At 28.3% G+C, this 16771-nt stretch overlaps 3 long non-coding RNA genes across 5 annotated transcripts in view; 1 reads left to right on the top strand and 2 right to left on the bottom strand.

Annotated features, from left to right (window-relative positions):
• LOC142332498 (uncharacterized) overlaps positions 1-16771 on the top strand; it is a 97276-nt gene that overhangs the window by 46898 nt on the left and 33607 nt on the right. For all 3 annotated transcript variants that reach the window (XR_012758310.1, XR_012758311.1, XR_012758312.1), the window contains exon 4: positions 7966-8138. This is a non-coding gene — a long non-coding RNA (uncharacterized LOC142332498). The remainder of the gene's footprint in view (positions 1-7965; positions 8139-16771) is intronic.
• On the bottom strand, positions 2841-6021 carry LOC142332127 (uncharacterized). The gene is made up of 3 exons (XR_012758169.1): positions 5955-6021; positions 5127-5442; positions 2841-3042 (listed from the first exon to the last, which is right to left on the bottom strand). It is a non-coding gene; the product is annotated as an uncharacterized LOC142332127 (long non-coding RNA).
• LOC142332128 (uncharacterized) lies at positions 11956-15136 on the bottom strand. Its single transcript, XR_012758170.1, has 3 exons — positions 15070-15136; positions 14242-14557; positions 11956-12157 (listed from the first exon to the last, which is right to left on the bottom strand). It is a non-coding gene; the product is annotated as an uncharacterized LOC142332128 (long non-coding RNA).

Here is a 16771-nt window from a genome sequence, read left to right as displayed (position 1 = left end):
TTTTCTACATCCATTCCACATAAAATTTTCAAAAACTCTGTTAAGGCAATGCATAAAAATGGTACTGGATTTCATTATTGTAAATAAAAATGTCCTCGCTTGAGCAACACTTAAATCAAGGAAGGAATTTTTGTGGGTTCCTGATAAAGAACATTGATTAGAGATGGACAATTCAAACAACTGTTAAGTAAAGTCAAAAAGTCTTTGTGGAGATCAATTAAAAGTGTTGTCCAAAACCTTTTAGTAAATTTTAAATTTCTGAACTATTTTGGACATTATGGAAAAATGCTACAGTTGTACAAACATGTGTAATATGTCCCTAAAGTTTATTTCTTGGATTCGCACCTGGATTTCTTTTCGTACAATCTCTGCACAATCCGTGACAAGCACAGGGAATGCTTCCACCAGCAAATTTAAGTCATGGAAAACAGGTACCAGCAACAGTAGAGTGTAAGAATGGTTGCAAACCTGACAGACACTAAAGAGGGAAATTGTAGATGCCAAATACGAAAGGAAAACAATAACTACCACCTTTTAGATAAGTTGAATACTGTCCTCCAAATTCTCCAAATGTTCTAATTAAAAAGAATTCTTTTTGAATGTAATAATGCCATAAGGTAGGTATCTGTTAAATATAAAACAAATAGATTCATGTATATAGCTTTTGTGTCGTCATGTTTATCGATAGTTTTAACTTTGTGGAATTAAGAAACTTTTTATCTTAATTTTTTTTTCAAGTTAGGAAGAGATACACTTAGAATGTGATTAAAAACTGTATTGTATTTAATTGTGCTTATTCATTTAATATGTAATTATGTGTTCTACTGAACACAATACGTTATAGAATGTGTACAATATCAACATTATTTTCTATTTTGGTGAATTTATAACTCATATAAATGAGATGTTTGAAAAGTATTGAATATATTCCTACAGAGAGATTTTACTTCAATTGTTCAGAATTTATTTATATATATCTTTAAAACTATAAATAAGGTGCAAAGCAACTCACATTGTTACCAAAATGATGGACATTATCTGTAAAGTTAATTAATTACCTGTATGATATACGATTTGTTAATATTTTTTTAGTTTTTTATTATTATTAAATTATTTTTATTCAGTTAAATCTGGTATTCCAGTTTTTTTACTTCATAAGTTAAACATTTTTTCTCTTTAGAAAAATACTGATGAAGCAGTATATAATGTACCTGCTTCCTGTAGTAGATTTTTTAGTTTTTCATTAAGTCAATGATGGTCTAGAAGACTACCACAATTATTGCTATAGTTTAACATGTGCAGTGTAGCAACAATGATATTCCTTTTTTTATTAAGCTGTCAACACCGCATTCTAATTTGAATAATACCAGTGTATTTATATTTTGCCATTTGGTCTTAAGCTTTACTTGAAATTATATAAATTTGTCCAAAGTACAAGACGAGAGATCACCCCAGAAATCAAATTCACATTTCACATGGACATTACAATAGAATGGATAGGAAGTAGTTAGGAAGCAAGAAAATAAGCAAGAAGAAATTCGGTTGTATAAAATTTTCCATAAAAAAGAAATTGATTACCTTCAGCAATACATATACAGAACAGAATAGGAACAAAACAAAGTTACATTGACATAACCGGAAACTAGTGTGGAAGTGACAACTGATCTTCAAGTTCACAGTATCTAATATCATACAGCTGTGAAACAAGATCACCTAAGTTCATTCAGAGAACTGATAGTATGAGGTACTAGACAAGAAAACAAATTTTTTATGACATAAGGGGATTTTTTTTTTTTTTTTGAAAATGAATGCCGATGTAAATACCACTACAAAACATGAAGGTGGCCAGTATATAAACTGTTAAATCACCACCGATGAAGACTTTTCATTCACTCAGATTGATATTAAACTAAAAAAGCAGGATCAACCAAAGAAGTTAGAAAAAATAATATGTGAATAGAGTATAATAAACTATTTTAAAAAAGAAATATTTTAGCAAATATCCTTTGTTGGAATCTACAGGTAGGATTCCAGATTTAAGAAGAAAGTTGGATTATTGATAGATTTATTAGGAAGATCTGCCAGTTGGCCGTGAATTTTTAAAAAAATATTATCAACGCTACAAAAATTAAAACAATAAATAATCCACCATCTGATGAGAAAAGGAAAGAAGACTGAATATTAAAATGAACATTTTTTAATAAAAAGAAATAAAATAGTATTCTTTATCACATCATTTTATGTTTACTGTTTTGAATCTGAACAGAATGGAATATTCATGTTTTAATATTTAATTATGTTTATTAATAACTTTTTATACATTTTTTGATTAATAATAAATTAAGAGAAAATTTTTCTTTACTAAAAGATAAATTAATTAATTAATTTGGTTCTTTATATTCTGAGTATTTCTTTTATAAATACTTTAAAAATAATGATAAACACTAAAGTATTTTTATAATAAAAAAAAGTAACAACAAATTAATAAATGTTAAAAAATTTAATTAAAAAGTAAAAATTATTTAATTATTTATTTATATTAATAAATATTATTAATTTAATAATATTTATAAATATATATGTATATATATATATATATATATATATTTACAATTATCAGTGGCAGCTTGTAGCTAAAATTAGTGGCGGTGTTGCCCCAGAAAATTTTTTTCTGGGCCTTTTCAACATAGGGTTAAAGTTTTCTGAAAAATAAAAGAACCGAAAAAAAAATGAATCGTAGAATAGCTGGAAGCAGGATAATAATCTAATTCTACACTTGTATCATATTCAAAAATATGGTATTTGCTGCTTTTCTGTTTTGCTTGAATTATTTAGCTAACTTCTCACATTGCATTTTTTTTTAAGATGTCAAAACTGGTTTAGTTTTTCATTACAGATTCTATCCATGATTCTACTCGTACCAAAACATTTTCTTATAATTTGATCATTTTTTATTCTTTATCTTGTTAGGTTTTCCTGTATGTTGTTCTGGAGCTAGAGTTTCTGATTTTAATGTTTTGTCTCTCTTTATGCAATTTATGTCTAAAAAAAAAATCAAGTAAACCCTATCAGAAATTTCAAAGTTAGTGAACAGTTGGTCTTTGTTGTAACTAAAGATCTCCTAAAACAGAAAAGAACTTTCTACTTGGATTACTAGTATTCTTCCCCAAACTTATTTGTAGGACTATTGAATTGGTGCACTTATTAAAATAAACTGAGTAACTTAGTGAAAAGAGATATTAGAAAAAAATTTGAAAAAAGGAGAACTGACATTTAATTCTTTTCACAATCTGTTGCGCCTAAAATGGCCAGACAGAAAAAAATGTTGTGATTTTTTTTTGTATAAAAATCCCTTGTGCAAAATATTTTCAAACTACTAAAAAAAAATTAAATTTAAAACTAGTACACCTGACTCACCTTGCGACACATAAAATGTTCCACATAACAAAAATCTTCACAAATCTATTGTTAACAAATAAGCCTGTGTTAATAGGCTAGTTGACTGTTTTTGAAAAACCGGTTTATATTATACCTTATGGTCTATTTCACTAAAATATAAACATTATAATACACAAACGATCATTTACACAATGTATTCTGCATTTTTATAAACCAATTAAAATTTTCCTGCTAAAACTCTCCAAACTGTCATGGCCCCTCGTATGATGCCACGGCTTACAAAAAAATCAGATGTTTAGTGGAGTCTTTAAGATGTTGCGAAAATTACAAAGTCTAAAATGAATTCCAAGTTCTACAAGTACTATAAAGTGCCTCAGTGTGAAAGTATTACCATTAAAACTCCAAACAAATTGTTTATTTAACTGTATTTAATTATTTATTTAACGAACTTAATGTTCCGGGCTAAGTATATTAAAGTTAATATTAAATAAATTAACAAATTAGGTTCATTTTCAATATTTTTAGACTAAGACCAATTGTAGAAAGCAAAATTCTATCAGGTTTTCCCTTACTGTCATCTAGCCTATTATACTTGTTTATTTTTACTTACTGCCTTTTCCATTCCTGGCACTAATTTTTTTTATTGGGGAAGAACCATTTTGTAATCACCCAATGTTCTTCCCTAGATTTATTATCTCATTTATACAATAAGCGTGAAAATTTAGAGCACCCCCTTTGCTGGCCCAAAAAATACCTCATAGTTTCACATTATAGTTCACAATGTTCAGTATATTTATTTGCTTTTAGTCAATATAGGGTAAAACAATTAAGGTAAATCTCTTTACATGGATATTGTAATACCTAATGGTGGACCTGGAGGTTGATACTGAAGTAAACCTGTTTCCATCTCAAGAATATCCTTTAGACTATTTTAAGTCAATAAATAAACACAACGTGTTTGATAATAAATTATTTCTAGATGACTGACCGTTCAAGACAAGGTCTGCTCAAAAGTCAGAATTTTTCCTTTTATCTCTGTATCAGTAGAATTTCTGCCAGAAAATAGAATATTTATCCTTTCAATATTGATTCTAAAAGTTATTAATTTATTTAGTAAGAACCAAATTGTGAACAAAATCCTTCATCTTTGGTTGGCTATAGATTCTAATCTTCAAAGGCCGGTGAAGAAATTGTGTCAATTTTTTCTATATGCTAGGTGGATAAAATCTTATTGTCTTGTAACACAGATTGAAGTCTTAAAATAGGAGTATCCTGTCCATGAAGCACAGGTCTTATTTCGATGGCAGATTAATGAACTGAATAGCATATTTTTTTTAACTACAGATATTTTGCAAACAAAAAATTGAAATGATTTTGTTTTTTACACTATATCATTCGAATACCAAACAGCATAGATGAATGAATCCCTTTGTATCACTGTATTAAATTTTCTGCACAAGATATACAGAAGACATACAAAGCCCATGTTTGTTTTTTTTATTTCAAAGTTCATTTGAAAATATGCCAATCAAATTTTGCTTTGCCTCATTAACAACCACTTATACTGTTTGGTATAAGTTTGTTATAGTTTCCAAGTATTTGTTCAGCCTTCTGTTCAGATTAGCAATTTTTAATATCATGAAAACAAAACTCACATAACAGAATGCAAACCACCAATTGCATATAAGAGGGGGTCCAGTGAGTTTGCTAAATAATAGTTAACTTACCAGGTTAGCATTGATGTTGGTGGAAAGCAGCCCATCTTTAAATAGCCCAGAACTGGTCTAGTGGTTAACTCATCATCGCAAATCATCTGATTTTGAATTTGAGAGTTTTAAGGTTCAATCCTTGTAAAGGGAGTTACTATTATACGGGTTTGAATAGTAAATTGTGGATACTGGTGTTCTTTGGTAGTTGGGTATCAATTAACCACACATCTCAGGAATGGTCGACCTGAGGCTGTACAAAACTACACTTCATTTACATTCATACATATGATCCTCATTCATCCTCTGAAGTAATATCTTATGGTGGTTCTGGAACCTAAACAGAAAAAGAGAGAGCCCATCTTTAATGTGACATAAAATAAAACTTGTACTAGACTATGGCAAATACAGATTTAAAATGCTTACATGATTAATATAATGTGTCTTATAGTGAATTCAGCAACTCTTTTACTACTAAAAATAGGGTAACAGCAACAACATCTAAAATATAGTATTGGGCAAAATCGTTATAAATAATTATTGAGAAAATTCAATTTAAAACTATTGCCACTGATTCATCTTCAGACACATAAAATGCTCCATGTAGTAAAACTCTTCACAAGTCCATTTTAATTAATAAATAAGGCTAATTAATTATACTTGTTTATTTTTACTAAAACTGTTTAAACTCAAATGCAGTATTCTGTGAAATGTTTTACCATTTATGATGTCAAAAATTAAAACTGTCTTTTAAAAAAAAACCCCTTCACTTATTTTGTAAAATAAATCTGATCATGAGGTTTTTACATTGTTTTCCTATAATCTAATTAAATTTAAAATTATACTCACTTATGTCATCTAGCTGTTGATTGTGTTAATCTTAATCTGATCATCATTTTGACTTTTGAAATTAGCCTTTTCATCTTATTTTTTGTTATATATTCATCACATGTACAATTTTCTAAGCATCACTTTAGTGTGTTGTTCCAGCATTAATTAGTTAAAATATCGCAGTTTTCTATGCCTGAAACAGACTTGAAACACTCTGGAAAAAAATTAGTATAAAAATAATAAAATAAATTAATACAAATTAACAAATTATTAATATTTTAATTCTTTTGGAATCCATTTTTCCTCTTTTTATTCTTCATCACACCATTTTTTTCATCATTGATTAGTTAAAATATTACCATGATCGATAGCTGAAACAAACTTAAATATTCTGAAACAAAATTAGTAAAAATATCAAGGCAATTGTTAAAAATACAGTTTGATGAACTTGAAATATACATACATAATAAATAAAACATTACTTCGGAAAATTCCCTACAGGTTAACATGGCTTAACAGCATGCACTTAATGTAATCTTAAATAAATAAAAAACATATTTAAAATAATATATCACTTTATAATTGGGCCTACTGTGGGTGGGGTATGGAACGCGAACGCGACTTAACATACTTAATTCTAACTTAAAATATATAATGAACCTGTAAAAAAACACTACACATATAACATAATTAAAAAATAATTACAACCTACTGAGGGGCCTACTGGGGAAACGTGATTTTTCTTTAATTCTAACATGCAAATTTACTCTAACATGCACATGTTTACAAAACAAAACAAAAATATATAATTACCTGAAAAAGAAACTTAATCCTACTAGAAAAGGAGCACCAGATACAAAGTAAGTAGTCCTCCCTTTAATTGTTATTATAAAACTAATTAGTTAAGCCACATTAACGCTGTTCACTCTTAACCTATGTAAGTAATCGTTGTCGTACCTGCAACAAAAGATAAAAAGAACAATGTTAGTATTATATATGTACTGTTAGTAACAAAAATTTATTTATTTAGTAGCATTAAGAAAAAACATACTATCTAATTAACAGTTATTCTATAACAATGGTATAATTCAATTTTATGACTGAAAAAAGTGGAAAAGAGCGACTTTAAAGAACTTGTGTATCTATTTATTTATTGATCTAAGAAAGCAAGACCATTTATCCAAAATACTTAATTAAAAGGAACATTGTTAATCGTTATAATAGAACTAATAATTAAACCGAAACTTAACAGTTCAAGAAACTCATTATATAAAGAACTCAAACTAACTTATTGACAAAATTAGCAAGTAAATTTTTAAATAAAAGTTTACAATTACTCACTAAATACTATGAGGGAGATTTATAAGCAGCCTATGAATGCCTAAGTAAAAGTGGATTAGAATTAAATAATGTGCCAGAGTGGTGCGTATGGTTAACGATATCTTTCCATAAAGAAGGTATTAGATATGCATCACAGGATAAATATGTTGACAACTTATACAGTAATGTAGTAGTAGCAGTAATAGTATGTTGTATGGTTTAAGAAGATTTGCCAGAATGATTAATAAAAAAAATTAAATATTGCATTAAGTTTATTATGATCCAATTTCACTAATAAACACGGTTTTGTTAAATGAAAGTTTTATTGTTTTTCTGATGTAAATTTTATACTGAATCAAAAAAATGCAATCAAAATTTTTCCACCATCTACTGTTATAAGATTTTTTGAAGTATATTTTTTATGTACTTCTAAGTAATATATTTCTACATATTTTTAAGTAGAATTCTATGTATTTTTTAGGGATAACTTACGTACATAAAAGAATATTTTAAATGATTTCTAATTGAGAGTGAATACAAATATATTATGAAGGCAACAGCTGTATTTGGATGATTGATTCATGTACAGTAGGTTCTAACACATCAGTAGAGAGCAGTCTTCAGAGTGATTCAATTAACACACCAATATTGTTTAAACATTCACTGCGTATGCACATACAGTGGTTTCATTCTGTTTTGTGATTTACAGGTACTGTGTCAAGTGTGTTGCGTTAAGAGAATAAATATGCCAAGAAGTGTGTAAATGACCCAAACTTCTGTTACAAGTGTGGGGATTCGATGCTTGAAGAACAACTATTATGTTTAACTACATTAATTAAAAAAGTTATGAAGTAAATTCCGGCATTAAAGTTGGAGATCAAGGTAAGAACTGATCCCATCACATCTACTGTTAAACCTGTGTGAAATATCTCACTGTCTGGGCTAGGGATAATTGGCACATGAATTTTGCCATATTAACATGTGGTATGAACTACAAGATCGTTGGACTTTTATTTCTGTATTACAAAAATAAAAGAATAGCTTGTAAATCCAAACATACACCATCTGATATTAGAAGGCACCTCATGGGGACGATTTACCAGTACCGCAACCTCCAACACTTTTAACTTTAGAAAATTAATCAGAATATGAGGTAATCACTGAAGTCTGACAAGAGGAGCAAGAAGGTCCTGCTTTTGAAGCAGAATCCTCTAGCCCTGAATCTTATTAGGTATCAAAGTGAATTATGATCTTCTTCGGGATTTGAATTTGTGAAAGAAACAAGCCAAGCTTATGGGATCTAGGCCGGAATCTTCTCCAAACTAACATGAAATGTATTTATTTCATTGTTATCAGGAAGAGTTTCAAGATTAACATTCTGACAGAAAAATAGTTTAGTGTTCTGACACAATATTTGTGCCATGATGGATACACTGCATAATGAACACAACTTTACAGAAAGAAGATTGTTCATAGATTCTTTGAAAATTAGTTTAAAAACTATCCTTTTGCACAACGGCAAAAATTATCCTTCTGTGCCATTAGCAGATGCAACTAATATGAAAGAAAGATAAGAATATATGAAAATCCAATTAGAAAAAATTCATTAGTTCTAGTGAACTGCCCCCTTTACAAATTAGCAGATTCCCAAGTACCACTGAACTATATGTTGCCGTTTAATTTATTGCGTTTTTAATGGTTTGCAATTCAGCTGCATTAAATTTTGTTGCTTTCTGTGCAAATGAGGCAGCAGGGGCAAAACAAATCATTATAAATAAGGAATTAATAACCAAAGCGTGAAGCATTTATGCCTGGACAGAAAAGTGTTTTACATCCCTTACTAGTTAACTTGAAAATGATTTTCTACATCCATTCCACATAAAATTTTCAAAAACTCTGTTAAGGCAATGCATAAAAATGGTACTGGATTTCATTATTGTAAATAAAAATGTCCTCGCTTGAGCAACACTTAAATCAAGGAAGGAATTTTTGTGGGTTCCTGATAAAGAACATTGATTAGAGATGGACAATTCAAACAACTGTTAAGTAAAGTCAAAAAGTCTTTGTGGAGATCAATTAAAAGTGTTGTCCAAAACCTTTTAGTAAATTTTAAATTTCTGAACTATTTTGGACATTATGGAAAAATGCTACAGTTGTACAAACATGTGTAATATGTCCCTAAAGTTTATTTCTTGGATTCGCACCTGGATTTCTTTTCGTACAATCTCTGCACAATCCGTGACAAGCACAGGGAATGCTTCCACCAGCAAATTTAAGTCATGGAAAACAGGTACCAGCAACAGTAGAGTGTAAGAATGGTTGCAAACCTGACAGACACTAAAGAGGGAAATTGTAGATGCCAAATACGAAAGGAAAACAATAACTACCACCTTTTAGATAAGTTGAATACTGTCCTCCAAATTCTCCAAATGTTCTAATTAAAAAGAATTCTTTTTGAATGTAATAATGCCATAAGGTAGGTATCTGTTAAATATAAAACAAATAGATTCATGTATATAGCTTTTGTGTCGTCATGTTTATCGATAGTTTTAACTTTGTGGAATTAAGAAACTTTTTATCTTAATTTTTTTTTCAAGTTAGGAAGAGATACACTTAGAATGTGATTAAAAACTGTATTGTATTTAATTGTGCTTATTCATTTAATATGTAATTATGTGTTCTACTGAACACAATACGTTATAGAATGTGTACAATATCAACATTATTTTCTATTTTGGTGAATTTATAACTCATATAAATGAGATGTTTGAAAAGTATTGAATATATTCCTACAGAGAGATTTTACTTCAATTGTTCAGAATTTATTTATATATATCTTTAAAACTATAAATAAGGTGCAAAGCAACTCACATTGTTACCAAAATGATGGACATTATCTGTAAAGTTAATTAATTACCTGTATGATATACGATTTGTTAATATTTTTTTAGTTTTTTATTATTATTAAATTATTTTTATTCAGTTAAATCTGGTATTCCAGTTTTTTTACTTCATAAGTTAAACATTTTTTCTCTTTAGAAAAATACTGATGAAGCAGTATATAATGTACCTGCTTCCTGTAGTAGATTTTTTAGTTTTTCATTAAGTCAATGATGGTCTAGAAGACTACCACAATTATTGCTATAGTTTAACATGTGCAGTGTAGCAACAATGATATTCCTTTTTTTATTAAGCTGTCAACACCGCATTCTAATTTGAATAATACCAGTGTATTTATATTTTGCCATTTGGTCTTAAGCTTTACTTGAAATTATATAAATTTGTCCAAAGTACAAGACGAGAGATCACCCCAGAAATCAAATTCACATTTCACATGGACATTACAATAGAATGGATAGGAAGTAGTTAGGAAGCAAGAAAATAAGCAAGAAGAAATTCGGTTGTATAAAATTTTCCATAAAAAAGAAATTGATTACCTTCAGCAATACATATACAGAACAGAATAGGAACAAAACAAAGTTACATTGACATAACCGGAAACTAGTGTGGAAGTGACAACTGATCTTCAAGTTCACAGTATCTAATATCATACAGCTGTGAAACAAGATCACCTAAGTTCATTCAGAGAACTGATAGTATGAGGTACTAGACAAGAAAACAAATTTTTTATGACATAAGGGGATTTTTTTTTTTTTTTTGAAAATGAATGCCGATGTAAATACCACTACAAAACATGAAGGTGGCCAGTATATAAACTGTTAAATCACCACCGATGAAGACTTTTCATTCACTCAGATTGATATTAAACTAAAAAAGCAGGATCAACCAAAGAAGTTAGAAAAAATAATATGTGAATAGAGTATAATAAACTATTTTAAAAAAGAAATATTTTAGCAAATATCCTTTGTTGGAATCTACAGGTAGGATTCCAGATTTAAGAAGAAAGTTGGATTATTGATAGATTTATTAGGAAGATCTGCCAGTTGGCCGTGAATTTTTAAAAAAATATTATCAACGCTACAAAAATTAAAACAATAAATAATCCACCATCTGATGAGAAAAGGAAAGAAGACTGAATATTAAAATGAACATTTTTTAATAAAAAGAAATAAAATAGTATTCTTTATCACATCATTTTATGTTTACTGTTTTGAATCTGAACAGAATGGAATATTCATGTTTTAATATTTAATTATGTTTATTAATAACTTTTTATACATTTTTTGATTAATAATAAATTAAGAGAAAATTTTTCTTTACTAAAAGATAAATTAATTAATTAATTTGGTTCTTTATATTCTGAGTATTTCTTTTATAAATACTTTAAAAATAATGATAAACACTAAAGTATTTTTATAATAAAAAAAAGTAACAACAAATTAATAAATGTTAAAAAATTTAATTAAAAAGTAAAAATTATTTAATTATTTATTTATATTAATAAATATTATTAATTTAATAATATTTATAAATATATATGTATATATATATATATATATATATATTTACAATTATCAGTGGCAGCTTGTAGCTAAAATTAGTGGCGGTGTTGCCCCAGAAAATTTTTTTCTGGGCCTTTTCAACATAGGGTTAAAGTTTTCTGAAAAATAAAAGAACCGAAAAAAAAATGAATCGTAGAATAGCTGGAAGCAGGATAATAATCTAATTCTACACTTGTATCATATTCAAAAATATGGTATTTGCTGCTTTTCTGTTTTGCTTGAATTATTTAGCTAACTTCTCACATTGCATTTTTTTTTAAGATGTCAAAACTGGTTTAGTTTTTCATTACAGATTCTATCCATGATTCTACTCGTACCAAAACATTTTCTTATAATTTGATCATTTTTTATTCTTTATCTTGTTAGGTTTTCCTGTATGTTGTTCTGGAGCTAGAGTTTCTGATTTTAATGTTTTGTCTCTCTTTATGCAATTTATGTCTAAAAAAAAAATCAAGTAAACCCTATCAGAAATTTCAAAGTTAGTGAACAGTTGGTCTTTGTTGTAACTAAAGATCTCCTAAAACAGAAAAGAACTTTCTACTTGGATTACTAGTATTCTTCCCCAAACTTATTTGTAGGACTATTGAATTGGTGCACTTATTAAAATAAACTGAGTAACTTAGTGAAAAGAGATATTAGAAAAAAATTTGAAAAAAGGAGAACTGACATTTAATTCTTTTCACAATCTGTTGCGCCTAAAATGGCCAGACAGAAAAAAATGTTGTGATTTTTTTTTGTATAAAAATCCCTTGTGCAAAATATTTTCAAACTACTAAAAAAAAATTAAATTTAAAACTAGTACACCTGACTCACCTTGCGACACATAAAATGTTCAACATAACAAAAATCTTCACAAATCTATTGTTAACAAATAAGCCTGTGTTAATAGGCTAGTTGACTGTTTTTGAAAAACCGGTTTATATTATACCTTATGGTCTATTTCACTAAAATATAAACATTATAATACACAAACGATCATTTACACAATGTATTCTGCATTTTTATAAACCAATTAAAATTTTCCTGCTAAAACTCTCCAAACTGTCATGGCCCCTCGTATGATGCCACGGCTTACAAAAAAATCAGATGTTTAGTGGAGTCTTTAAGATGTTGCGAAAATTACAAAGTCTAAAATGAATTCCAAGTTCTACAAGTACTATAAAGTGCCTCAGTGTGAAAGTATTACCATTAAAACTCCAAACAAATTGTTTATTTAACTGTATTTAATTATTTATTTAACGAACTTAATGTTCCGGGCTAAGTATATTAAAGTTAATATTAAATAAATTAACAAATTAGGTTCATTTTCAATATTTTTAGACTAAGACCAATTGTAGAAAGCAAAATTCTATCAGGTTTTCCCTTACTGTCATCTAGCCTATTATACTTGTTTATTTTTACTTACTGCCTTTTCCATTCCTGGCACTAATTTTTTTTATTGGGGAAGAACCATTTTGTAATCACCCAATGTTCTTCCCTAGATTTATTATCTCATTTATACAATAAGCGTGAAAATTTAGAGCACCCCCTTTGCTGGCCCAAAAAATACCTCATAGTTTCACATTATAGTTCACAATGTTCAGTATATTTATTTGCTTTTAGTCAATATAGGGTAAAACAATTAAGGTAAATCTCTTTACATGGATATTGTAATACCTAATGGTGGACCTGGAGGTTGATACTGAAGTAAACCTGTTTCCATCTCAAGAATATCCTTTAGACTATTTTAAGTCAATAAATAAACACAACGTGTTTGATAATAAATTATTTCTAGATGACTGACCGTTCAAGACAAGGTCTGCTCAAAAGTCAGAATTTTTCCTTTTATCTCTGTATCAGTAGAATTTCTGCCAGAAAATAGAATATTTATCCTTTCAATATTGATTCTAAAAGTTATTAATTTATTTAGTAAGAACCAAATTGTGAACAAAATCCTTCATCTTTGGTTGGCTATAGATTCTAATCTTCAAAGGCCGGTGAAGAAATTGTGTCAATTTTTTCTATATGCTAGGTGGATAAAATCTTATTGTCTTGTAACACAGATTGAAGTCTTAAAATAGGAGTATCCTGTCCATGAAGCACAGGTCTTATTTCGATGGCAGATTAATGAACTGAATAGCATATTTTTTTTAACTACAGATATTTTGCAAACAAAAAATTGAAATGATTTTGTTTTTTACACTATATCATTCGAATACCAAACAGCATAGATGAATGAATCCCTTTGTATCACTGTATTAAATTTTCTGCACAAGATATACAGAAGACATACAAAGCCCATGTTTGTTTTTTTTATTTCAAAGTTCATTTGAAAATATGCCAATCAAATTTTGCTTTGCCTCATTAACAACCACTTATACTGTTTGGTATAAGTTTGTTATAGTTTCCAAGTATTTGTTCAGCCTTCTGTTCAGATTAGCAATTTTTAATATCATGAAAACAAAACTCACATAACAGAATGCAAACCACCAATTGCATATAAGAGGGGGTCCAGTGAGTTTGCTAAATAATAGTTAACTTACCAGGTTAGCATTGATGTTGGTGGAAAGCAGCCCATCTTTAAATAGCCCAGAACTGGTCTAGTGGTTAACTCATCATCGCAAATCATCTGATTTTGAATTTGAGAGTTTTAAGGTTCAATCCTTGTAAAGGGAGTTACTATTATACGGGTTTGAATAGTAAATTGTGGATACTGGTGTTCTTTGGTAGTTGGGTATCAATTAACCACACATCTCAGGAATGGTCGACCTGAGGCTGTACAAAACTACACTTCATTTACATTCATACATATGATCCTCATTCATCCTCTGAAGTAATATCTTATGGTGGTTCTGGAACCTAAACAGAAAAAGAGAGAGCCCATCTTTAATGTGACATAAAATAAAACTTGTACTAGACTATGGCAAATACAGATTTAAAATGCTTACATGATTAATATAATGTGTCTTATAGTGAATTCAGCAACTCTTTTACTACTAAAAATAGGGTAACAGCAACAACATCTAAAATATAGTATTGGGCAAAATCGTTATAAATAATTATTGAGAAAATTCAATTTAAAACTATTGCCACTGATTCATCTTCAGACACATAAAATGCTCCATGTAGTAAAACTCTTCACAAGTCCATTTTAATTAATAAATAAGGCTAATTAATTATACTTGTTTATTTTTACTAAAACTGTTTAAACTCAAATGCAGTATTCTGTGAAATGTTTTACCATTTATGATGTCAAAAATTAAAACTGTCTTTTAAAAAAAAACCCCTTCACTTATTTTGTAAAATAAATCTGATCATGAGGTTTTTACATTGTTTTCCTATAATCTAATTAAATTTAAAATTATACTCACTTATGTCATCTAGCTGTTGATTGTGTTAATCTTAATCTGATCATCATTTTGACTTTTGAAATTAGCCTTTTCATCTTATTTTTTGTTATATATTCATCACATGTACAATTTTCTAAGCATCACTTTAGTGTGTTGTTCCAGCATTAATTAGTTAAAATATCGCAGTTTTCTATGCCTGAAACAGACTTGAAACACTCTGGAAAAAAATTAGTATAAAAATAATAAAATAAATTAATACAAATTAACAAATTATTAATATTTTAATTCTTTTGGAATCCATTTTTCCTCTTTTTATTCTTCATCACACCATTTTTTTCATCATTGATTAGTTAAAATATTACCATGATCGATAGCTGAAACAAACTTAAATATTCTGAAACAAAATTAGTAAAAATATCAAGGCAATTGTTAAAAATACAGTTTGATGAACTTGAAATATACATACATAATAAATAAAACATTACTTCGGAAAATTCCCTACAGGTTAACATGGCTTAACAGCATGCACTTAATGTAATCTTAAATAAATAAAAAACATATTTAAAATAATATATCACTTTATAATTGGGCCTACTGTGGGTGGGGTATGGAACGCGAACGCGACTTAACATACTTAATTCTAACTTAAAATATATAATGAACCTGTAAAAAAACACTACACATATAACATAATTAAAAAATAATTACAACCTACTGAGGGGCCTACTGGGGAAACGTGATTTTTCTTTAATTCTAACATGCAAATTTACTCTAACATGCACATGTTTACAAAACAAAACAAAAATATATAATTACCTGAAAAAGAAACTTAATCCTACTAGAAAAGGAGCACCAGATACAAAGTAAGTAGTCCTCCCTTTAATTGTTATTATAAAACTAATTAGTTAAGCCACATTAACGCTGTTCACTCTTAACCTATGTAAGTAATCGTTGTCGTACCTGCAACAAAAGATAAAAAGAACAATGTTAGTATTATATATGTACTGTTAGTAACAAAAATTTATTTATTTAGTAGCATTAAGAAAAAACATACTATCTAATTAACAGTTATTCTATAACAATGGTATAATTCAATTTTATGACTGAAAAAAGTGGAAAAGAGCGACTTTAAAGAACTTGTGTATCTATTTATTTATTGATCTAAGAAAGCAAGACCATTTATCCAAAATACTTAATTAAAAGGAACATTGTTAATCGTTATAATAGAACTAATAATTAAACCGAAACTTAACAGTTCAAGAAACTCATTATATAAAGAACTCAAACTAACTTATTGACAAAATTAGCAAGTAAATTTTTAAATAAAAGTTTACAATTACTCACTAAATACTATGAGGGAGATTTATAAGCAGCCTATGAATGCCTAAGTAAAAGTGGATTAGAATTAAATAATGTGCCAGAGTGGTGCGTATGGTTAACGATATCTTTCCATAAAGAAGGTATTAGATATGCATCACAGGATAAATATGTTGACAACTTATACAGTAATGTAGTAGTAGCAGTAATAGTATGTTGTATGGTTTAAGAAGATTTGCCAGAATGATTAATAAAAAAAATTAAATATTGCATTAAGTTTATTATGATCCAATTTCACTAATAAACACGGTTTTGTTAAATGAAAGTTTTATTGTTTTTCTGATGTAAATTTTATACTGAATCAAAAAAATGCAATCAAAATTTTTCCACCATCTACTGTTATAAG

This window comes from Lycorma delicatula, chromosome 11 (assembly GCF_047948215.1).
Source record: "Lycorma delicatula isolate Av1 chromosome 11, ASM4794821v1, whole genome shotgun sequence".
Lineage (NCBI taxonomy): Eukaryota > Metazoa > Arthropoda > Insecta > Hemiptera > Fulgoridae > Lycorma > Lycorma delicatula.
Note: the sequence above shows the minus strand (reverse complement) of the source record. Positions and strands in the feature narration are given on the sequence as shown.